The sequence below is a fragment of the Moschus berezovskii genome, chromosome 26, assembly GCF_049115385.1.
Source record: "Moschus berezovskii isolate FMDL1 chromosome 26, NW_MosBer_1.0, whole genome shotgun sequence".
NCBI classification, from domain to species: Eukaryota; Metazoa; Chordata; class Mammalia; order Artiodactyla; family Moschidae; genus Moschus; species Moschus berezovskii.
The window spans coordinates 3,421,843-3,447,283 of NC_142485.1; the positions used below are offsets into that span (position 1 = coordinate 3,421,843).

A 25,441-nucleotide genomic window follows, 5' to 3' on the forward strand; every position below is an offset into this window, starting at 1 on the left:
ACCGCCATACATCAACTGTTGAAACTTTACCTGTGCTTTGCCTCCATCTCATCTCTATATATTTATTTTGCAGAACCATTTGGAAGTGAGCTGCGGGCGTTGGGACGCCTGTTGTGGGTTTTTGTGCATTGAGTCTGAGGTGGGCTGGCGGGGTGTCTCCGGTAGATGCAGAGGTGGGTGATGAAGTCCACCCTATCGCCCCGGGAAGGGGAGAGTTGAGATTTGCACTCTGAGTGATGGGGGAACAGCGAGGCCCCGGCCAACACAGATGCCAAGTAGGGGAGAGCTCTGAGTCGTAGGGGGGGGCAGGGAAGCTTTTCCTGTGGACTTAAAGTATAAGAGCGTGCTTTGTAGATTGAGGGAGAACATGAGAAGGCGGGAGAGGGAGTGTTCTTTGAACACAGGTTTTAGGAAGACGATAGGACACAGGACTGAGATGGGTGGGTGAGTGCCAAGTCCCTGCGGTCGTGCCCAGCTCTTTCCGACCCCGTGGACTGTAGCCCGCCAGGCCCTCCTGTCCATGGGCTTCTCCAGGCATCCATACTGGAGTGGGTGGCCATGCCCTCCTCCAGGGGCTCTTCTGGGCCCAGGGATCAAACCCGTCTCTTCTGTCCCCTGCATTGGCAGGTAGGTTCTTTACCACTAGCACCCCCTGGGAGATGGTAAGTGGAAACGTGCGTGTTTGGAAGGCTGCTGGCCTGAACCTGAGGGTGGAGTGACCGTGTCTAGAGGACTGAAGCCTTCGTGGCCCTCGAGGAACACTGACTGCTGGAAAAGAAGCACCCACCCCCGTGCTCTTCCGTTTGTTCTTTCCTGGGGGACTTGAAGTTCCTTGAGAGCAGGGATTACGTCTTTGCATCCCTACATTGTCCAAGAGAGAGTCGGTAAACAACAGTTCGTTAAATTGAAATGCAAACACAGAAACCGAGTTTGAGTCTGATAGTCTAACGGGATGTCCTCCTTACCGTCTTCAGAAAGTACTGGGAAGAGCTGGAGAAGTGGCGGTCGCGTTTTACAGCTGTCCATCGCTGGCAGTCTTTCCGATCTGGCATCCAGTCTGTCTTGGCAATTTTCACCTTCCCGGCATCACAGAGGAGCTCTGTGGTACGAAAGACGGTGCTGTGGCTCGTTTGGGAAGATGTTTGCAGAAAATACCAGTACCGTTGTTCACAGGTTTTGACTTCAAAAGATTACTGCTTGCCAGGAAGTGAGCATTACGGGTACTGAGTAAATTAGGCTTCCCGGAGCGGCTCCCGGTGCCCAGAGCCTTTCCAGAGTGGGGTATGTGGAGGTGCTGGCACCCGCCGGAGGCATCTGACCGATTCCCCCCACCAGCGAGAGAAGCAGTGGCAAGCCACTCCAGTCCTCTTGCCTAGAAAACCCACGGACGGGGGAGCCTGGTGGGCTGCAGTCCGTGGGGTCGCTAAGGGTCAGACGCGACTGAGCGACTTCACTTTCACACATTGGAGAAGGCAATGGCAACCCACTCCAGTGTTCTTGCCTAGAAAACCCCACGGACGGGGGAGCCTGGTGGGCTGCAGTCCGTGGGGTCGCTAAGGGTCAGACGCGACTGAGCGACTTCACTTTCACACATTGGAGAAGGCAATGGCAACCCACTCCAGTGTTCTTGCCTAGAAAACCCCACGGACGGGGGAGCCTGGTGGGCTGCAGTCCGTGGGGTCGCTAAGGGTCAGACGCGACTGAGCGACTTCACTTTCACACATTGGAGAAGGAAATGGCAACCCACTCCAGTGTTCTTGCCTAGAAAACCCACGGACGGGGGAGCCTGGTGGGCTGCAGTCTGTGGGGTCGCTAAGGGTCAGACGCGACTGAGCGACTTCACTTTCACACATTGGAGAAGGCAATGGCAACCCACTCCAGTGTTCTTGCCTAGAAAACCCCACGGACGGGGGAGCCTGGTGGGCTGCAGTCCGTGGGGTCGCTAAGGGTCAGACGCGACTGAGCGACTTCACTTTCACACATTGGAGAAGGAAATGGCAACCCACTCCAGTGTTCTTGCCTAGAAAACCCACGGACGGGGGAGCCTGGTGGGCTGCAGTCTGTGGGGTCGCTAAGGGTCAGACGCGACTGAGCGACTTCACTTTCACACATTGGAGAAGGCAATGGCAACCCACTCCAGTGTTCTTGCCTAGAAAACCCCACGGACGGGGGAGCCTGGTGGGCTGCAGTCCGTGGGGTCGCTAAGGGTCAGACGCGACTGAGCGACTTCACTTTCACACATTGGAGAAGGAAATGGCAACCCACTCCAGTGTTCTTGCCTAGAAAACCCCACGGACGGGGGAGCCTGGTGGGCTGCAGTCCGTGGGGTCGCTAAGGGTCAGACGCGACTGAGCGACTTCACTTTCACACATTGGAGAAGGAAATGGCAACCCACTCCAGTGTTCTTGCCTAGAAAGTCCCAGGGATGGGGGAGCTTGGTGGGCTGCCGTCTATGGGGTCACACAGAGTCGGACACGACTGAAGCGACTTAGCAGCAGCAGCAGCGTAACGAGCCCGTGCCTGCTCTGCCTCTCCTGTGCGGTCGTGCACTAGAGTGAAACAGCAGGTGCGGGAACTGCTGTCAGCACACGCCTCACCCCGGGAACCCTCCTACTGCAGCGGCCGAGGCGCTCAGCAGGGCTCCTTGCTGGAGAGCTGCAATCCAGGAGCCGCTGTGTGCAGACAGCTCCTTGCTCGAAACACATGCCCATGATGGTGGCTTGTTGTTGTCCCTGCCATACTTTGTTGTCATTTAATCACGGAGTCATGTCACACTGCTTGTGACCCCGTGGACTATAGCCCGCCAGGCTCCTTGCTCCATGGGATTCTCTAGGCAAGCATGCTGGAGTGGGCTGCCATTTCCTTCTCCAGGGGATCTTCCTGACCAGGGAATTGAACCCACGTCTCCTGCATTCTGGGGGGACTGTACGACTTAGCCGCCAGGGAAGCCCCCTGCCACGCTATGTAGCTTATGATAAACTTGCAGGAAGCCGAGGTGATGTCTCCATCAGGAAGGTCCTGTTGACTTTGCGTAACTGAAGTTGTCACTGGGTTCTGTTACCTGGGCAGCATACTGCTCGTTAGTACTGTAATTTCAGGGGGTGCAGAGCTCTCCTGGGCCAGGCCTAAGCCGTTTTTTTGGTAGTTCGGCGCATCGGTCACCTTCCCTGGTGGCTCAGATAGTAAAGCGTCTGCCTGCAACGTGGGAGACGCGGTTTCGATCCCTGGGTCGGGAAGGTTCCCCTGGAGAAGGAAATGGCAACCCACTCCAGTACCGCTGCCTGGAAAATCCCATGGACAGAGGGGTCACAAAGAGTCGGACACGACTGAGCGACTTCCCTTTCCTTTTTCTGAGGAGGAACATGGATTCAAGACACAGACTTGAGATGTGTATACTTGGGAGAAGTCCGCTTGCAGAGGCTCTTGGATGTCTCCAGCTCACCCGGAGAGGGAGGTGTGAGAAGAGGGCTCAGGGTGGAGACTCGGCCGTTGTGTAGACGGAGGTGCCGGAGGCTGAAGGAGACAGAAGGAGGGGGGAGGAGCAGGCGGGGGTCAAGAAGCAGCGAGTGGACGGGGTTTTGGGGGGAGTAGTGCTGCTGAGGTGGGAGGAGCAGAGACCCGCAGGTGTCTGCTGGGTTTGCCCCTTCTCGTTGCTGGGGGCCTTCCCGAGGCGGATCAGTAGCGGGGCTGATTGTCGAGAAGGAACAGGGGTTCATCTGTGTTCCTCTTCCCAGCTAGCAGATTTCATTGTGTTTATCCAGGGAAGGGATTCAGTGCTGCCAGAGTTTTACACACGTGTAATTGTTCTTAACATTGTGTATATTATTTCTATTGGGAGGGAGTCTATCATTTTCAGTGAATTCTCAAAAGGATTGGGGGGGTTCCTTTTCTCTCCCTCCAGTAGAAAAGTTCCACCTTTCCTAGCGTCAGGGCCTTTGTGATCGTCATGGCTAACACTGTGGACACCATATGTGAACAGTGTGGAGGTTCACATATTGTGTTTTGATAAATCCCTTTTGCTGGACTTGGTTTGAAAATACTAGGCAGTGGATAAATTGGAAAATCAGTAAACTGCTGCTGCCATCCTTAAACTTTTTTACCTACTTTGATTGGCAGTGTTTTGTGCTCGTCAACGCTTGTGCATGCCCTAGAATAAATGGCTTTATGTGTTTACATTTAACACAGCGGAAGTTATTCATCATAGTTGATTTTTTTTATCCTTTTAAGGTTGACTGTTAACGTTGTTTTACATTGAATGTACCTGGAACTCTTAAAGATCCTACAAGCATCACCTTTCCAATCATCTTCTAGTCCCGTTTTATTAATTTGTTTCAGATTATCCCAGGCACTCTTGGGGCTGTGTAACTTGATAATTGAAACTGGCCCTTTTTCTGAGGTTGATTCTCCAGACACATACTTGTAAATTACATACCACAAGCCAGGGACAGTAAGACACCTACAGTCACTGCTACGTGTGGTTAATGGTTTCATGTAAGACAGTGCAGATGTTGGTCTTCCCTAGTTCTTCCCATCAGAGCCACATGTTTAAATAGCAGTTACGCAGATAAACCAGATGCCAGGTTCCCATTCCGATTTGGAGCAGGGGTGGGGGCACTGCACAGCTCTCCTAAGGGATGTAGTTGGGGTCTGTTTATTCACCTCACAAGAGTTGTCAGTCAAAGCACTACGTTTTTAGTCTCCAAAATACACTGTATTTCACTGACATTAGCTTTGTCCAAAACTGGAATTTTGGGTTATGATTGTTTAAAACAGTCAGAAGTCATTGTAGTAAATGAGTATTTGGAGGAGAAATTATTTATGGTCTCTCTTACTCAAATAATTTTGACAAATTCGTAAGGTGAATTTGATGACGCAGAGAGGCCGCTTTTGCTTGTGTGGTGGGGGCTTCCGAACCGAGTCCCGGTACTGGCCCACGTGGCGGGATGGGGGCGTCCCGGGGACGGGGTCCTAAGTTAGTGGCTTAGGCCACCTGGAAGAGTGAGAGCAGAGGTCTGGGAGTTGATGACAGAATAAAGAAACTTTCTGGGTTGGGAGACGTTCGGCTAGCTCAGAGTATTTGTTGGCATCACAGGAGCGTTGGGTACAGGCAGAGGAAGACAGCCAGTAACTGTGGAACCGCAGGGGTTTTGGTTACATGGCACCTGCTCCCCACATAACTTACATTTCTCCTGCCACCACTCGTAACCTGTTCTCCTTTATGGAAATGTATGTCAGGAAAGGTACTGGACTTGGCTTTGTAAAGTTTTATTTCTTAGCTGACTCTGCTGGAACACATTTATCCTAAAGAAAAGAAGATCGTTAAAGTGGTGTCCATCAAAGATTCTGAAAGAAAACATTTGTTTCATAACAAGCTCCAGGAGGATTTTATATATATATATATGTATAAAAACCCGAGAGAGAACTTCCGCTCTCACCCAAGTAAACAGCTCAGTGATGAACCTTAAGTGGTGATAGTAATGTGTGCGCGGAGGCCAGCAGTAAAGGCAGCAGCGCCCTGTGTTACCGACCGTGTGTGGCTCTGCTGTGGCCTTGGTCCTGCTCCTGAGTAACCCTTTCACGGAAAGTCCTCAGAAGGCATACTTTTATTCTTCAGCCTGATGGGCAAGACCCCAGAAAGTGCTGCTGCTTTGTAGCTCAGAATACTGAGATGCTCCATATCCAAATGTACTTATTACATAGTAAACATTGCCAAGGGCTGCACAGGCGTCTCAGTCACAAAGGATTCACCTGCCGTTGCAGGAGATAATGGGCTCGCTCCCTGGGTAGGGAAGATTCTCTGGAGAAGGAAATGACAGGCTGCTGCACGGTTCTTCCCTGGAGGATCACACGGACAGAGGAGCCTGGCCTACAGCCCACGGGGTCGCAGTGAAAGAAAGTGGAAGTGAACTCGCTCAGTCGTGTCTGACTCTTTGTGACCCCGTGGGCTGTAGCCTACCAGCTACAATGGAGAAGTGGAGATCCCATTTCCTTCTCCAGGGGATCTTCCTGAGCCAGGGATTGAACCGAGGCCTCCTGCCTTGCAGGCAGACGCTTTACTGTCTGAGCCACCAGGGAAGCATGGGGTCATAGAGTCAGATAAAACTGAGTAACTCAACAGCAGACTGGCAAATAATGTGGACCAGTCTTAAACCATTCATTAAGGACACAGTTCTTGTTAGAACCAGAATTTGAAATTGGTTTTTTTCCTGGCCGTGGCTGCTGGATGCTGTGTAGATATAAGAATTTCTTTTACTGCCATGTACTGTAACTGTTTGCATTTAGACATATTGGGAGGAAATACTGTCTTATAGTGCCTGGAAGTTAAAATACGTGGTTATGAAAGAAACCCTAAAAAGTGACTAAGGTCTTGGAGCCCAAATCAGCCGTCATGATGGAAATTCTGTCGCTTGGAGGATTGGGTGTTCCTCTTCTGTTTCTGTGTCCTGTTTACTGTGAGATGAGTGACTTTTCATTCACAGGTGACAAGGAGGGCTCTTCTTGAAACCTGCAGTTAGAGGTTATAGTCCAACTCTTAACCTTTGCTTTCCAAAGGTTAAGCTTTGTAACCTGGTAGTAAGCCCCTCCAGTTCTGAAGTTTCTCTGAGGTCGGACAAGCCCGTGCAGCGCGATGATAACACTTGTCGTTTGACCTGGAGGTGCAGGAAGAGAAATGCTGTCTTGTTTAAAGGGCTAAGTCACATCTGGAGACTTAATGACGTAATACAGGCTTAGGCTGCCACTTCCTTTCAGGCTGAAATCTTTGTCGCTTTGCTCTGGCATTTCTGGCTTCCTTATTCCTTGCTGTGTGCCCTCCCTCCCCCTGGCCCGTCCCTTCAGAACAAAAAGGTTAGCCAGTTGGGGGAAGTTTTCTATTTGTTCTGAACACGTTCACTTGAACCAGAAAGGTTTGTGACACTGGATTTGTTGAGGGAGAGATGTGATTGTGAGTCTCCAGACTCTGCATGAGTTGCTGTTGGCCTGAATTTTGAAAGGATGGTTTGTTCCCCACAGACGTCCACCAGGCCCAGTGGATGAGTGAATTATGTTCCTTGGATGACTTTTTAAAACATGACATCCTGAATTCACATGATTTGCATCAGAATAATTGTCTGTGATAAGGACAGATTGTTTGTTCCAGTTTAATCTTACTGCTAGTTTTGCAAATGTATGGAGGCCTGGCATGGTTATCAGTGACTGGGGTGGGCGGGGTGCCCCCGCGGGGCTGTGGGCGCTCTGCAAGTCTCTGCTCCGAGTCTGCCGCGGCACACTCCAGCCAGCAGCCCTCTGACTTGAAGCACAGCTGCATTAGGCTGCCCTGCACTCAGTCCCCGCCCTGACATCCATTGGGCATTTCCTGCTGTGCCAGGTACACGAGACAGAGCCGTGGGGAAGCGCTCGTGGGGCTCACAGGCATGTGGAGGGAGGAGCAGTTTTTAAAATGTGTGAAACCGTCCTCATCACAGGAAAAGAAATGTTTTCTTTTTTTTTGATTTTGTGTCCGGTATGAGATGACGGATATTCACTTACTGTGGTCATCACTTGGTGATGCATTCATGAGTCAGAATGTTATGCTGTGCACCTGAAACTTAGGCAGTGCTGTATACCTGCTACTTTTAAATAAAACTGGGAGGAAAGTGTAAAGAAAGTGATTTCAGGCAGCAGAACTAAGAAATTAGTGTAGGGTAATGGTGTAGTGAGTGACAGGGCCAGTGGGAGCATTGGTTGGTGCCAGTTGGGAGAGATGGCCCTGAGTGATGACAAGGAGCCAGCCATGAGAGGACATTTTTAAGCCCAAAGACAACAAATAGAAGACTAGACATTATGCGTGAGAGTCTAGAGTAGTAGGAAATGAGGTGGGCAGCCGTCAGATTGTATCGATTTCAGTAGAAGGCCATTGGAAAGTTTTAAATAGAGGAATGGTCTATACCACCATGATTAGCCTAGTAGTCTCACAAAAAGCAGGCACCATCAGGAAAAAAAAATTAGAAAAAAAATTTAGGAAAGACATTTCCTTGGCTGTGCTGTCTTCATTGCTTTTGTGCGGGCTTTCTCGAGTTGGCCGAGTGGAGGCCCATCTTCGCTGCTGAGCAGTGGCTTCTCGGGGCGCGCACTTCAGCAGCTGCGGCCCGTGGGCCCGATGTGGGGCACGGGCTCAGTCGCCCTGTGGCCCGGGGGATCCCCTCTGTGTCCTCCGCTTTGGCAGGTAGATTCTTAACCACTGTGCCACCAGGGAAGTCCTGAGAGTTAGTTGACTAAAATTATAAACCGAGCGTTTATCTGTGTCTCTGTGTGTACAGCACTGGGTTGGGTTGTATGGAGACGATCTCAGCATGAAGCGGCACACAGCGGGCAGTGAGCTGGACGTTGCGTCTTAAGGCTCGTGGGGCAGGACTGCGCTCAGTGTCTCATCACACCCCCTTCCATCCAGGCTCGCCGCCTGTGCCGCCATGACTCCCAGTTCTGCCTCTGACCAAGCACACCCGGGGGGTGGGGAGCCCGCCTTCAGGCTGAGGGTGGAGAGGAGGAGGGAGCGTTCACGGGGGGAAGGGAGGGCAGAGTCCCACAGCCTGAGCCGGTGAACAGCGGCCTGAGAGACAGCACCCCTCGCTGCTAGGGGCCGACAGGGAGGGTGGGGGGTGGAGGGTGCACGGGCTGGGGGCATCCCTGGAGGGAGGCTGGGGCTCTGGAAGGCTCTGCCCTGAGAAGGGAAGGGGTCTGCAGAGGGCTGACCTATTTGTCGAGGTTAGAAATGGGGCCTCACGTGTTGTACCCGCAGGCTACGTTTACACCCCACATGTGCTATTTTGTATAAATAAGATCGTCTGAAAGAGAAGCAAAGAAAGGCACAGGAGAGACCGCGGAGCTGGGTTCCGGAAGAGGCGCCCCGGACTTTGCCATCACTGCGGACACACCAGGCCTGCCCTCCCCTGTGCTACCTCCGTGGCAGCCCACTTGGGGTTTGGGCTCTAGGGTAATTTTGAAAGCAGTTTTGCCAAGAAAATATCTTTGGAAAAAAGCGTGTATGTGTGCTTTGTTAAACTCGTTCTCTGGCCCTTCGGAACCCTTTGTTTTCTGCACTTTCCTTGCCCTCCCGCTCTTGGTCTCTCTCCTGATTTCTTTCTGGGGCGTAATTGACACGCAGCATGTTAGCTTCAGGAAGACAGCACAGTGGCTGCATGTTCGTGTTTGTTTTGAAATGATCACCATGGCGAGTCCAGTTAACGTGTTACCATGCACAGTTACAGATGATTTTCCTCGTGATGAGAACTTGTGAGATACACTCCACTAGCAGCTTTCAGCATGCAGCGGTGTTGGCTGCAGCCCCCACGCCGTCTGTGGCTTCTTACTGGGACTTGTGCTTTCTGACGCCCTTCACCCGTCTCCCCAGCCTTCTCCCAGCCGCCAGTCTGCTCTGTCTGTGAGCTTGGTGTTGGGGTGTTCGATTCCACGTGTCAGTGAGATCACGTGCTGTCCGTCTTTCTCTGACTGACTGACTGACTTCACTCAGCATTGTGCTCTCGGGCCCATTCACATTATTGCAGGTAGAAGACTGCAGTCTTTTTAACGGCAGAGTAATATTCCTCTGTGTGTGTATGCTCACATCTTCACACATCTCTCAAGGGGGCACTTAGGTTGTTTCTGTACCCTGGCTGTTGTGAATAATGCCACAGTGGACATGCGGTATATTTAGACAGTCCCAGAAGTGGAATTCCCAGATCATAGGATAGTTCTGTTTTTAGTTCTTTGAGGTAGTTCCATCCTCAGCAACTGTTTTCTTTCCCACCAACAGCGCACAAGGTGGAGCCCTCTGTTTCTTTTTTTTTTAGTTGAAGAATGGTATTCACTTACTGTGTTTCGGGGATAGAGCACAGTAGTTCAATATTTTTATCAAGTACATTGCATTTAAAGTTACTCCGTGTAATAGCTTGTTTCCTGCGCTGCCCAGTATATCCTTGTTGCTATCTCTTGTATACGTGGTGATGTGTATCTTAATCCCGCGCCCCCAGCTCTCCCCCATGTCCCCCTCCCGACTGGTAACCCCTCACTTGTTCTCTGTCTCTGTGAATCGGTTTCTGTTTTGTTACATGCATTCGTTTTTTTTAGATTCCACATGAAATGATAATGTAAAACATTTACCTTTTTCTGTCTGATTTATTTCACTAAGCATAATACCCTGTGGTCATCCATGTTGTTGCAAATGGCAGAATTTCATTCTTTTTTTATGGCTCAGTAATAATTCCATTGTGTATTGTACATCTTTATCCATTTCTCTGTTGATGGACACTAAGGTTGCTTCCATATCTTGACTCTTGTAAATAATACTGCAGGGAACACTGGGGTACCTGAATCTTTTTGAATTATGGCCCGGGTCTGTGCCTGGGAGTGGAGTTGTTGGGTCCTGTAGTAGTTCTGAGTTTTCAGGGACTCCCCACCCTGCTCCCCGCAGTGGCTGCCCCAGTCACACCCACCCACTGTGCGTGAGCTCGCTTTCTTCCACACCCTCACCAGCACTTGTTACTTGTAGACTTTCTATTGATGGCCATTCTGAAGGGTGTGAGGTGCTGTTTCATTGTGGGTTTGATTTGCGTTTCTCTGATGATTAGTAATGTTGAACATCTTTTAATGTTCCCTTTGGCCATCTGTATGTCTTTGGAAAAACTTCTGCTCAGGTCTTCTGCTCATTTTTTAATGGCATTTTTTTGATACTGAGTTGTATTAGCTGTTTGTTTATTAGTACCATCTGTTTCTTAAATGTTTGATCTCTGGACCGTGCTTGGGCCATGCGTTAGTGTGGTTCAGTGAGCCCTGCAGGATGGTATTCAATTTTATTCTCAACTCTTTGCATCAGGTCTTCTGATATCCCCTTGACAGGACCACGGATAGGTGTAGTGTCTCAATTGTTAGATACTGTAAATAGATTTAAGTTTCAGTAGCCTAATTGTTCAGTTCCCATTATATATGCAATAATAAAATCACAAATAATGAAGTGAATTTTCTACCAATCAGGGATAATTTGTTTTTGGCAAGCTGAAATCATCTGTTGAATCTGCAAACGTGCAGAAATCCTTAGGTTTAGAAAATGAACAGAACAGGAGGAAGCGCTGTGTGACTAAACGTAGGGGTGGGGCCCTTTGGGTTCTGGTTGTGTGGTGCCTGGGGCTGTGGATCACCCCTCACTGCTCTGCTCCATTCGCCAGCCTGGACCCTGCCCCTGCATGAGGGTGGCCCTGCCTTTGCGGCCTCCCCTGCCCCCCGAGAGCTGCAGGGATGTGTGGCGTGGCCTCGGCTGGAGCACTGGCTGCCCCGCAGAGCTGTGCCGGTGGAGCAGCGGAAGCAGGGACTCCTGTGAGGCAGTTGCTGTGGGGCAAGCCTTGCTTCATGTAGAGAAATCATCTGAAGTTTCCAGCATCTGTTTCGGCGGGTGCGGTCAGGCCCATTTTACAGACGACAGAATCGAGGCACAGGTTCTGGGTGGCGAGTGAGTGGAGGGCTAGAAGAGGGGCCCAGGCCTGTTCTCCAGCGCTCGGCTCAGTCGCAGGTGGCAGAACTCGGCTTCAGTGCGCTCAGATAGGGAGGTGGTTACAAGCACATGCAGCTGTGTGACCCATCAGCCTGACCTGAGCCGTTCCGGGTGGCAGCGGGGGTGGGGGCCGCGCCCCCCGTCTGGGCTGTGCTGCCCTCTGCACGGGTGCCTCGTCTCTCTCACTGCAGGTCGCCGCTGCGGCCCTGCCTGGACGAGCAGCACCGCAGGAACTCAGGGAGAAGCTGCCTTTTTTTTTCTTCTTTTGGCCAATTCCAAAACTTCTGGGTGACGGCCCAGTTAGTGCTGTTTGTTTGACTCCTGGACCAACCAGCTAGTTTGGTCACTGGTCCAGATAACACCAGTGTTGATGGTTAATTGAAGAAAATGGAAGGAAGCCGTCCTGTTGGTTATTGGTTCCTAGTAACTGGCCTGAGGTCCCTGGGTGCTCTGCGCCCTCTGCGGATGGGGCCATGCCGGCCACCCGGCCGCACAGTGACTGGAAACTGGTCGGTGCTCAGATGTTTGCCAAGTGCGGGGGGTAGTGGGTGACCTTCCCGAGAAGGGAGCCCACCTGGAAACAGACCTCAGTTTTGTGGCAGCTGTGCAGGCAGTGCCGCAGATGCAGACAGCCTGTCGGAGCGCTCTCAGCCAGGGAGAAGGGCTGTCTCTCCTGGGCTGGGAGGTCGGAGGCTGGTTTTAACTGCAGCACCACCCGTCTCCCCTCCTCCCCTGCCCTCACTCTACGTGTGTTTGTGTCTCAGGACTGCCTGGTGTAAAGTGGAGACGCTTGTGTTTTTATTTTGTACTACTTGAAGAGAAGTTTTGCGCTGTTGTTCCTAAGCTTAAAAAAAAAAGTCATGGGTGTGCCTCTCTTGAAAGTGAACCATTTGATAGTCATATATTAAAAACTAAGAATTTACTACACTATCCCAGTGGGAGAATTTGTTTCCTAGACACCTTTGGAAGCAACTACATTAATTAATTTACATGTGATACATAAATTAATTTGACTTCTTATTTTCGAGAACCATTTGTTTTCCCCATTTTTAGATGATTAACTGATTCAGGCAGCCGCCTGCGGTCTGAAAGCCATTCTGAAGCAGAGGTTCCAGTATGAAGTGTCAGCTGTAGAGAAGGATGCTGCGGAGCAGTGGCAGTGTCCACGAAGCTGGCAGGAGGGTGAGCTTCTGCATTCAGCTGCAGACTCTGCTGCCCGTGGAAAAAAATTGCAGGCATGAATGCAGAAAGAGGCTGCCTTAAGATACTGAAAGTTTTCTATCAGACAGTGTCAACTTTTGATGTTGGTGACTCAACAGCTTAACTCTTGGTTGTGTGCAGATGGTTTTTGCGATGTCGTGGGGCAAGACCCGCACTGCTTCATTATTACAGAGCCGACCAGTTGTCTTTGCTATGAGGAGAGCTGGCTTTTAGTCTCACAAAATGTGATTCACATCTTAACTCTGCTCCTTAGTGCTCTAACCTGGGGCAGACCACTTAACCCCTTACAGCTTTCTCATCTGTAGACTGGAGATAATAACCCCTAGCGAGTTCTCCTTCAGAGGGCAAGCATTTGTTACCGTTCAGGGCGGTTTTTCTAAAACGTGTCAGGTTGGAGCCCTTCCTCTCCCCGTTGGCACCCTTACGGCTGTCTCAAGCCGCCCCTGAGGTCACTGCTAACCTCCCTCCCCTGGTCTGCTGGTCCCTTTGAGATGAGAAACTGGATAGTGTTTTCTCTTACACTTTTCTTCTGTGAATGTTTTAACTTACACTGTTTTTATGATGGAGAATTCACTGCGGGGACAGTCCTTCAGACCGGATACACCCTGGGTGCTCACTGCACGCAGTGCCCAGAGCCCCGCAGTTCAAGTCTGCACGCGTGTGTGTGCTCAGGCACTTCAAGCGTGTGCGACTCTGTGGACCGCAGCCCTCCAGACCCCTCTGTCCATGGGATTCTCCAGGCCAGATCACTGCAGTGGGTGCCATGCCCTCCTCCAGGGGACCTCCTGGACCCAGGGATAGAACCCGCATCTAGTTGGGGCTCCTGCATTGCAGGTGGAGTCTTTACCGCTGAGTCACCGGGGAAGCCCTTTTGAGTCAGTATGTCTTTACCTAATAGGTAAGTGGAAAAGACAGACCAAGGCTGGCCTATTTCTTTTCTAACTTTGTAATGTATGAGGAGGACGTGTTTCAGAAACTTAGTTTTAGGAGGGTAATCATGGCAGATGTTGTTCGTTGGCTTTGGGTTTCCTAAAGCCATTGATGTTTGCCATATCTTGGAGCTTTAAAAGGAGCTACACGGTTCCCTTTCCCTTCTTTTAAGTTGAGGAATTTCTTTTAAAAATTAAAGTAAATTTGTATTGAATTTTGTTTTAGGACTTGAGGTATTTCCTGGAATACATAGAAATCAGTATGAGCAATCAGTGTTTGAATACTTAAAATTTAGAAGACGCTGAGTTAATTACTTGCTTAAAGCAAGTGAGCATTAAGTGTGTGTTTTGTTTTAATATTTATTTATTTGGCTCTGCCAGGGCTTAATTGAGGCATGCAGGCCTAGTTCCCTGACCAGGGGTTGGTTGAACGTGGGTGCTCTGCGTTGGGAGTGCAGTGTCTTAGCTACTGGACCACCTGGGAAGTCCCAAGTGGTTTATGTTTAGTGCCGTGGTTCTCGATCCATTTTCAGTCTCATTTTACGAAATATTCAGAAGCCACAGCCCACCCCAGTGGCTCGTCATCTCCAGGGGAGTGTTCAGACACTTGCATAGGCTGTTCACAGGCCAGTTGTTGGAAGGCATGCAGTGTATATGTTGCCTGTAGTGTACTTGGGGTCCTAGTTTCTGTTTTCATGGCTTATTCATAAGTTACTAAGCAAAGTAAAAAGATCGTTGGTCAGTTTGGGAAACATTTTTTTCTTCACTTTTTGAACTTTTAGAAGGAAAACCTCAGGGTAAAGATGTGTATAGCTTTAATCAGTTCATAAATAATTGAGCCCTGGTGAATTGAGACTGTGTTAAATTTCAGTGTGTGGTTCTGTGCATAATCAGCAGAAACAATCCACAAAGTAAATGGTTTATTTCAGCTTGTGGCAGCTCTGTGTTCACGGGCGTTCGGCGGAAGGTGGGCAGAGGGGCTCAGTGCCTGTCCCCCTTGAGTTCTGAGCTGTCTGATGACTTCAGCCGCTGCTTTAGTGATCTAGTTGTAGCAGAGACAAGATACATGTATCTCAGGGAAACGTTTCTGTGAGTTTACTACTGATGTTATAAGAAATACGTTTTATGTTCCATGGGCCTTTTGGAACAAAAGCTGCTTAGATGTAGTTGAAATATATTGAAACAGCAAGAACTGAAGCATTTTAAAGTTTTGTGAACAAGTTTTTAGAGCTGTTTTTATAACTTAAAATAGATAATATTTAAAGTGAACTTTCAGCTAATAAAAGTAGCTATCCATTCAAAAAAAATTTTGCAAACAGCTGATTTAGAGGTCTCCATAAAAATATTTTTTCATTTCACTTATTGCTCATAAATTTTCACCGATAATGCATTCATTCATTGAACATCAGTTACCGTCCCTGTAAAACATGTAAATGACACAGGCTAGGCTCAGGCCCCATTGAAGGTCTTTGTCTGGAGGAGCAAGGAATTTTAAACAAGAAATAAAAGGACTGTAAATTTTACGCTGAAAACTAAGCTGTTTCAATTCTCCTGGTCAGAGGCAACTCTGGTTCTTTCTTTCAAAGAGTGATACAGGCTTTTCTTGGAAATTGTAGAGCTGAGTTTTTTAGTCCAGTTCCTCATTTTATGAATGAGAACACTTAGATCTGGGGAGGTGATGTGACCTTCCTGTGTTTGGGAGAGAACACCAGGCTTCTGATTCCTGCCCATGCCCGTCAGTGACAGACAGGACCATGCATGCCCGCATCTATCAGCACCTTCTGCTGATGGGCTTCACGCTCTCTTTGTGCTGGAGTCTCGGTTTACTCAGAAAGAAGATAAAGCTCTTACCATTAAATAGTTCATAGTCTAGAGTGAAAGACTGGCAGCTTTGAAAACAGGTTTATAAAGGAGTTATTTGTTTAGCATATGGATTAAGATGACAGGTTCTGAATTAGATTGAATTAAAATTATAGCTCCCCACTTAGTAGATGTGTAAATTTGGGAGAAACATAAATCTCTGCACCTCAGTTTCCTTATTTGTCAAAAGGAGTTAAAAGTGCTTATGGCCTCATAGGTTTTTAGGATTTAAGTCTGTATCGGACATAAAACACTTGCAACAGTGCTCTATTCGTAGCGAGCCCTTGATATGCAATAGCTAATACTAAAAATGCATTATTTTAAAAAAATTTCATTGGAGTATAGTTGATTTACAGTATTGTGTTAGTTTCAGATATACAGAAAAGTGAGGTAATCATGCATGTGTATCCACTGTTTTTTTCTTAATATTTATTTCTTCATTTGGCTGTGTCACGCAGGATCTTTCGTCTCTGATATTTCTTTATTTGGCTGTGTCATGCGGGATCATTTGGTGTGGTACAGGAACTCCGGTGGGGTTTCCTCACCCTGTGGCACATGGGAGTTTTGTTCCTTGACCAGGAATCTGAACCTGTGTCCCCTGCATTGCAAGGCAGATTCTTAACCACTAGACAACCAGGGAAGTCCCCATTTTTGTTTTTTTTTTTAAATTAAAAAAATTTTTTAATCAGATATAGTTGGTTTTACAGTGTTGTGTTTCAGATGTCCAAGAAAGTGAATCACTTTTCCGTATACGTATATCCACTCTTCTAGACTCTTCCCAGATACGTCATTACAGAGTATTGACTAGAGTTCCCTGTACTATAAACAGCCCTTAACTAGATAACTAATGAAAGCATTCTCTTTAAAGTTATACTATTCTGGTTTTCCTCCAATTTACAGAAGAAGAAGTTGAAGCATAAAGTTAGGGAACTTGCCCATGATCACACAGCTAGAGATTTTGGGAGCCAGCACTTACAGACTGGGAACCTAACCAAGCGCCCTCTGTGTTGATCTAGGCCAAAGTGTGCTCCAGACTTACTGCCAATACTAGGAAAGTATTTGGTTGGTTGGTTTTGGCTTTGGCTTTTGTTTTATTTTTTAATAGGGTCGCCTGCATCTGATTTGAGTGAGAATGGTTTATTTGATAAATAGCATTTATTTTTTAAAGAACTTTTGATTAAATGTTGATAGTATATGGTATGTAGTTTCAATAGAAGACAGACTCTGATAATGTGGAAAATTGAAAATTATAAATCTTTATCCATCTCTTGAAAATTTCCCTTCCTTTCCACCTACCCATTAATCGGTGTTGCTTTATACTACACATTGATATTTTTAAGTCTCTGCAGGTGAAGTTTTTCATACTGTTAGTCTATAAGTGATAGCTGGTGCATGACTTTTAATATTTAATAAGGGTTTCTTTTAAGCAGCCTACGGCTTCCCTGGCAGCTCAGTCAGTAAAGAGTCAGCCCGCAGTGCGGAAGACCTGGGTTGGGAAGATCCCCTGGAGAAGGAAATGGCTACCCACTCCAGTATTCTTCTGGACAGAGGAGCCTGGTGGGCTGCAGTACATGGAGTCACAAAGAGTTGGACGGGACTAAGTGACTGACTTTGACTTTTCAAGGGTTCCCTTTAAGCAGTACAGAGTTGGGATTTCTTTTCTAATCTGACAATCTTTGTATTTAAACTGGAGTGTTTAGCCCGTTTACATTTAGTGTTATTGTTGATGTGATTGGGTTTAAAATCTATTGTCTTACTATTAGTTTTCAGTTTATCCCATCTGTTCTTTATTGCCTGTTTCTTCTTTTCATGCCATCTTTTAGGGTCAGTTTATCTTTCAGTGATAACTTATGCTTTGTTCGGTTACTGGCTGTAACTCTTCTGTTTGCTTTTTGAGTGGTTGTTTTAGAGTTTGTAGGATTCCCTTGTGGCTCAGAGGGTAAAGAGTCTGCCCACAATTTGGGAGACTTGAGTGTGATCCCTTGGAGAAGAAAATGGCAACCCACACTAGTACTCTTGCCTGGAAAATCCCACTGACGGAGGAGCCTGGTCGACTACAGTCCACAGGGTTGCAAAGAGTCAGACACGACTGAGCGACTTCACTTTGACTTCAAGTTTGTGAACCACGTCTTTAGCGTATTTCAGTCTGCCTGCAAGTGATCCTATGCCCTTTACGGTACAGGGTCCTTCAACATTTATTCCTTCTACTGACATGCTGTTGTTGTCATAAATTTTATTTCTGCAGGTTATAAACCCCATAATACTTTGTTACTCTTTCCACGTTAAATAATTACCCTTTTCAGAGATTTCAGGAATTAAACATTCACGTTTTCCAAATATATTACTGTTTCTGGTGTTGTTTACTCCTGTTTATAATTCCAGGTACACAGCTGTTATCATTTCCTTCCAGCTGAGAGATTGCCTTTAACATTTCTTACAATCAGGTTTGCTGGTGATGAATTCTGTCAGCTTTTGTATATCAGAAAAATCTTTGTTTTGCCTTTGTTCTTGAAACATTTTTGCTGGGTATAGAACTCTGTGGTAAAGCTTTCTTCTCACGTATTAAACTGTTGCTCATCTGTCTTCCGGCTGGCTTTGTCTGCTGTGAGAAGTCGGCCAGCGTCCGCATGTGCCACCCCGACGCCTCCCCCAGCACATCAGGAGGGTTTGGTGCGGAACGTCATCACTCAGAGCTCAGAGGATGGTCACGACAGTGTGCACTGCCTCTGTCAGCTTTGCTGTCTGTCATTTCTGGGTTTGTTTCTGTTGATTGGATTCTCTCCTTGTGTTTTCAGACTTTTCTGTGTCTGGTAGTTTTCTGTTGAATGTCAGGCATTGTGAATGTACCATTTTGGGTGCTGGGAGTTTTTGTATTCTTCAGCATAATGTGGTTTTTTCTTAAGTACTTTTGGCTGTCTTGCGTCTTCGCTGCTGTGTGGGGACTCCCTCTAGTCGCACTCTGGTTTCTCGTTGCAGTGGCTTCTCCTGTCGCAGTGCACGGGCTCAGGCGTGTGGCTCACAGCCTCAGTTCCCCGCGGCATGTGGAGTCTTCTGGACCAGGGCTCGAACCTACGTCCCCTGCCTCGGCACGTGGCTCCTTAACCACTGGGCCACTCAGAAGGCCCTTAAATATATTTTGAGCTTTATGTTGAGGTACAATTAAGTTACTTGGAAATAATCTGATCCTTTCAAACTTTGTTTAAAGTGATAAGAACAGCTGAAGGTTTAACTTTTTGTTAAACCTCTACAGAGGCAGTACCATTCTGAGTGCCCTGGGGATTAGGAGATTTTTCTTCTCTGACAAGTGGAAACACATCTTAGCCCTGACGGAGCCCTGGGGCTGTCCCCTCATTCCCTGTGTGTGCTCTCCCTGGTGTTGTGAGGTGCACCTCTGGTGTGTGTGCCAGACCTCCGGGTTCTCTCCCTGGGCAACTCTCTGCCTTCCAGCACTCGTGGGCCCTGGCCACCTGGGTTCTGTGTGTGTGTGCGTTTGTTCGTTCTGGGTCTGCACTGTAGGGAGCATTGGTGTGTGTGTGTGTGGTGTGTGTGTTCTGTCTCTGCACCGTAGGGAGCACTGGTGTCTGTGTGTGTGGTGTGTGTGTTCTGTCTCTGCACTGTAGGGAGCATTGGTGTGTGTGTGGTGTGTGTGTTCTGTCTCTGCACCGTAGGGAGCACTGGTGTGTGTGGTGTGTGTGTGTGGTGTGTGTGTTCTGTCTCTGCACTTTAGGGAGCACTGGTGTCTGTGTGTGTGGTGTGTGTGTTCTGTCTCTGCACTGTAGGGAGCACTGGTGTGTGTGTGGTGTGTGTGTTCTGTCTCTGCACCGTAGGGAGCACTGGTGTGTGTGTGTGGTGTGTGTGTTCTGTCTCTGCACCATAGGGAGCACTGGTGTGTGTGTGTGTGGTGTGTGTGTTCTGTCTCTGCACTGTAGGGAGCACTGGTGTGTGTGGTGTGTGTGTGTGGTGTGTGTGTGTGTGTGGTGTGTGTGTTCTGTCTCTGCACCGTAGGGAGCACTGGTGTGTGTGTGGTGTGTGTGTTCTGTCTCTGCACCGTAGGGAGCACTGGTGTGTGTGTGCGTGTTTCTTTCTCAGGAAATACTGCCCCGCGCTGCCTGGCGTCCGGCGTGTAGAAATCCTTGTGTTTCTCTCTGTTGTTTACAGCGTTTGGGAGAGTTTGGTCCCTGTCTTACCCATGTTGACCGGAAGCTGAAGTGACGTGAAAAGGCCAGGATATTTTTTTCATGAATAAAAGTCATTAGAAACTGGTACTTTTTATGCTGTTCCAGTTTTTATACATTTATTATAGTAATACTTTCAGAAAGTAGGTGAACTGTTTTGAAAAGATATAAAGTTACTGGGTTCTTGTTGCAGTGATGGAGGGATGGGAATTAAGCTCACCTTAAGTGGCTTGTGTTTCAAATCTTATCTGCTATCAATGAGTAAAAGATTTTATCTAAAATTTATCTTGACATTTGGAGACTAGCACTGGTTCTGGCCAGATCAGCTGCACGTTGCACTTAGAGAACTTTTGGTTATTTTGGACTGTTGGTTTCTTTTTTACTCCTACTTTTACTGACTTAGGATTAAGTGTGCTTTGAGTATATACTAATTCTAATATGATTGTAGGTCAGATCACATCAGGAAAATGTGTGTTGATGATAAGACATTGTGGATGGCTACATTGTTAGAGAGTACAGTTTATTTTCCACGAATTTCTGTTGGATTTGCAGGTGAAGTGTTCTGAATCTGATAGGAGATGTAAATATCAGATACTCAACTCTTGCACTTCTTTCATTTTTAAAACTTGCCTCTTCTGAGCCAGTGCCGTTCAGCTGTGGGATTCTGGAGCTCTTGTGCGGTCACCATTGGCCCAGAAGCCTGCACGACCTCTCCTCTGAACACAGTGTTGTGCTGTGCTCTTCTGACTCAGGTTTGAAATCCTACGGGCTGGTGAGTGAAAGAACCCTGTGTAGCCAAGAGTCCCAGTTTTATATCACCGTCCTAGATCTGCTTGTTTTGTGGCAGTGTGTTTGTGGGTGATGGTTTGGGGTTCTGGTAGGAGAGGGCTGAGGGCATTTTGAGGGGGAGCTGCTTGTTGGGGGCAAAGAAGACGACTTCATGCTGTGATTACTCTAAAGACTGTTACACTGGACCAGAAAGTTAATTTACCTTAGAATGTGCAACTAGATAAAAGTAAGGCTGGTGTGACTTGCAATTTGGCTGTAACAGGTAGTAAATCTCAGATGTAACAGACTCTGTGTTTCTAGGGTCAGGTAAGAAGATGGATTCGCGCTCCTTTTGGGAGCTCATTCTGGATTTCCTTTTGTGGTCACCCTTCATGGCTCATTGGGGGTTTTTTTTGGTTTGGGATGAATAGCAGTTTTCATGACATGAAGTTGAAACAACTGTAAGTATATTTTTCCTGTTTTGAACTTTTGTTTTATGTTGGCGTGTAGCCGGTTAAGTGTTAGGGTAGTTTCGGGTGAACAGTGAAGGGACTGAGCTATTCATATGCATGTGTCCATCCTCTCCAAACTCCCCTCCCACCCAGGCTGCCACGTGACAGTGAGCAGAGTCCCCTGTGCTATAGAGCAGATCCCTGCTGCTGACCCACTGCAGATGCAGTGGTGTGTGCACGCCCACCCCAGACTGCCTCACTGCCCCTCTCCCATGCTCCCCTGGTCCGGCAACCAGGAATTGTTCTGTCAGGCTGTTTCTGAAATATGTAAGTATAATACTTATTGCTGTAATATACCATGGTGTATATATACTGTATATGAATATATTTTAAAACGTTTTATTAAAATATAAAGTATGGTATAGAACTTTTTGTCTGGCAAAAGCATAGTTTGAGGACAACTTTCTTCAGGTTTCTAAGATTGAAATTGACTTGCTTTCTGTCACCCAGGGCAGGTTTCGTTGGGGGTGGGGAGAGAGACCAGAGCGTTTTTCATGACACCGTGACTTAGTCTGTGTGGTTGGGAGGTTCTGTCACACAGCGGGTATTGGATGTTTGTTGACGGACACCGAGCTTTTCACAGTGTTGACTGTTGCTGACGGAATGTTAGGGCGCTGAATTGCACGCTCTCTGGAGCGCCGTTCGTGTCATGACACCGCACATCTTCTCAGTTCTTTGCTTGCAGAAATTCTTCTTAAATCTTTCGGTGTCTTCTGCTGTTAAAGTGGAATACAGGGGCATGTGAACTTAGCTTTTATTGAGTGAGAGAGAGCTGTGATTCTTTACTCCCTGCCTCCTCCCGCACCTTTCCATGCCCCCGGAGCATCCGTATCCTTAGCTCCCTGTATGTCTTCTAAGCTGTGGTCATCTCCTGTAGCTCTGTGGCAGTTAGAACAGCGGTCCATGCAGATGCTTCTCAGAATCCACGTCCAGCCATCCTGGACTGCCCTCTGGAGTTAGTGCTTTCAACCAAACCTTGGAACTTAAAAACAACACGTCAAAATTTCCTTTCACCCGGGTGCCCCTCCTCGCTCCTGTCGCTTCAGTGGCATCGTGTTTGTACCCAGGTTGGCAGGCACTGCCTCTTTGTCCTGCTTTCTGGTGGTACAGTACCAGTGCAAGATGTATTTTTTATATTTTTGCCCATGTATCCCTGTGGCGGGTTCTGGTTTTCTGGATTATGCTGAGGCGCCTTTATTAACGGTCTTTTAGGTGTGAAACTGCAATTTGTGTACGCAATTTGTGTCGATAGAGCTGAAGTGTGACATGTGCTGTGCTTGGGGTGGGCTCTCCAGGGTTCCTGCTCCAGCAGCTAGTGCGCGTCCCCTCCACTCCCAGCACCCTCCCAAGTCAAGCGTTTGTATAAACTATCTTCCTTTTCCCTCTTCCCGTCTTGCTGGTTTTGTCCATTTCCCCTCCTGTTAGCTCCCAGAGCGCCCGACCTGCTGTGTGTCGTCAGTGCTCAGCTTGTTTATGTACTCTGCTTGCAGAAATGTCCATCCCTCCACCATCCCTCCGTTTCTCTCCTGAGCACAGTGTTTTCAGCTCTGGTCCTTGATTTCGTCTGCTGCGCGGTGCCCCGCCATGGGGCATGCCCCCTCTGTCTGCACAGGCCCAGCCTGCCCGCAGCTCCATCGCCACTGGCCGAGCCCCGCAAGCGTTCCAGTGCGTGTCCACATGCAGATGGCCCTCTGTAAGAGCTGAGCAAGACTGCGGGGTTTGTGGGGTGTGCTTAAATTTCATTCTGCCCAGGAGTACTGCAGAGCGGCTGTGCCATCTCCATGCCCCTCCTGGAGCAGGGCTTGGGGGGTCTTCATGTATCCCTGTGGCAGGTTCTGGTTGTCCGGATTTTGCCAGTCTGCAAGCAGAAGGTGGTATCTGTAGTTTGATGTGTATTTCTCAGATTATGCCACTTGTTAGCCTCTTGGCATTTCCTTGTCAGATTTTTGTGTGTCCTGTTCTGCATATTGTCTAACCAGCATTTGTCCACTTTTCTAGTGAAGTGCTATTTGATATCTTAGATATTAAACCTTTGTTCTAGACTTTGCAAATGTCTTCTCTCTGACCACTGTTAACTTTATAATACAGTATTCCTCTTGTATCTGTTCTTCCCCATTATAAGTTTTAAGTCCATCTCAATCTGAATTCTAATTGTGTTTTTTTGTTTGTGAGGCAACCCTGTAAACTTACTCTAAACTTACACATGGGGAATATATCCAGGCAGCTAGGTCAGTCTTAGGAAAAAAAACGACATTGCGTGGAGGGCAGGAATTGTCGTTTTGCCAGAGGTGAAGGCATGCCCCATTATTAAACTGTTTTATTGCCCTGGCCTTGTGGTAAGGTAAGGAAATGAAGCGGATTTAGGGTGCTTAGAGATAGAGACGTGTAGGAACTTCTCTGGTGGTCCAGTAGTTAAGACTCCATGCTTCAGTGCAGGGAGCACAGGTTTGATCCCTGGTCAGAATCTTGAGATCCTGCATGCCACGCGGTACAGCCGAAAAACCAATAAATAAGTGAAAGATAGAGGTGTGTGTGTGCCATTGTAATATATGTCACAGTGACACAGGACAGCAGTGGGAGACCCAGTGCATTGGTTTAATAGCTGATGTGGGGGAGACAAACTCACCCTGTGGAGGCAAATAAAAGTGGGTTCCTGCCCAGCTCCGTGTGTTAAGAGGTCTGGATGGATTAAAGGCCTGCGCTGGGAAGGTAGGCTGTAGAGCCAGAGAAGAACATGTGACCCACAGGCCAGGAAGCACCTTTTCAGCATGTATTCAAAAGCACAGACCTTAAGGTGAAATGGAATACATTTATCACGTGGAATTAAAATGTTCCCGGTCGTGGACCTCTCTGCCTCAGGCAAGACCCTTGGGGGAGGGGCCGGGTTGGCAGAGCGCGGACATCCTGTGCGCAGCCGGTGGACGCCTCTGTGCTCAGCTCTGCTGCCCCGCTCGGCTCTGAGCCTGGAAGCTGGCGCGTGGCGTGTTCCCCTCCCCTCACTGAGCACCTGTGGAGGAGTCGTCCGGATCAGCGTCTTCCGAACAATACAAGGTCTGCAGCGGCGTTCCTCGTGGTGGCTGTTCAGAAGGAACAATCCTCTTTTCTCCGAGTCTGCCTCCCCTGCTGTCTTAGTGTGTGGACTGGAAAGGATCTGCCTTTTTTCTGAAAGCCTCAGAGCAGTGATGCAAAACTTAAAGGTCCAAATGGTAAATATTTTAGGACTTGCTGCTGCTGCTGCTAAGTCACTTCAGTCGTGTCCGACTCTGTGTGACCCCATAGACGGAAGCCCACCAGGCTCCCCCATCCCTGGGATTCTCTGGGCAAATTTTAGGACTTGCAGGCTGTGTTAAAACTATTCAGTTCTTACCCATAGTATAAAGCGGAAGCAGGAGATGTGGGTTTGATCCCAAGGTCCGGAAGATGCCCTGGAGAAGGAAATGGCAGCCCACTCTAGTATTCTTGCCTGGAGAATCCCATGGACAGAGGAACCTGGTGGGCTACAGTCCTTGGGGTCGCAAAGAGTTGGACACGACTTAAGTGACTTAAATGGCAGTGGTAGCAGCAAAGGAACTGTAATTTGTGTGTGTGCTGTGGGCTGAAGCCACTTCTGGTGGTTTTTTCAAAAGCTGCGAATCTCATTAAATGCCTAGACTTGTGGTACTGCTTTTGTGGAAGACTGAATTAAGTCCCAAGGTTAAATGAGAATTAACTGAGAAGTACATCTTTTAAGTATCTGCTTTTAATGCATATATGGGTTAATTATTCATTTGACCAACCTCTTGATGGTATTTTATGGGAGAGTTAAATGTTTAATAGACGCTTCACATTTATGAAAGCAGAGTGTTCCCTGAACAGGTTAGGGTTTTTTAGTGTAATTTTTACTACTTTAATTATTTTGTGAGATAATAGCTTGAAATTAAAATGAGGAATGCTCTTTTTCAACCTGCAGATTCACAGAGCAGTTATTGGGGGTATGTAGCTAGTGCATGATTGGAGCCTTCATTCAGTTCAGTTCAGCTGCTCAGTCGTGTCCGACTCTTTGTGACCCCATGGACTGCAGCACACCAGGCCTCCCTGTCCATCACCAACTCCTGGACTTGCTCAAACTCGTGTCTGTTGAGTCGGTGATGCCATCCAGCCATCTCATCCTCTGTCGTCCCCTTCTGCTCCCGCCTTCAATCTTTCCCAGCATCAGGGTCTTTCCCAGTGAGTCAGCTCTTCTCATCAGGTGACGAGAGTACTGGAGCTTCAGCTTCAGGACTGAAGGTGCTCAGCTTTGTCACAGTCCAGCTCTCACATCCACACGTGACCGTTGGGAAAACCATAGCTGTGACTAGATGGACTTTGTGGACAAAGTAACGTCTCTGCTTTTTAATATGCTGTCTAGGTTGGTCATGGCTTTTCTTCCAAGGAGTAAGCGTCTTTTAATTTCATGGCTGCGGTCACCATCTGCAG

General features: G+C 48.0%; 1 protein-coding gene across 2 annotated transcripts in view; it reads left to right on the top strand.

Annotated features, from left to right (window-relative positions):
• The window catches only part of UBE2E1 (ubiquitin conjugating enzyme E2 E1), a 61,069-nt gene that overhangs the window by 11,335 nt on the left and 24,293 nt on the right, over positions 1-25,441 (top strand). The window lies entirely within an intron of this gene.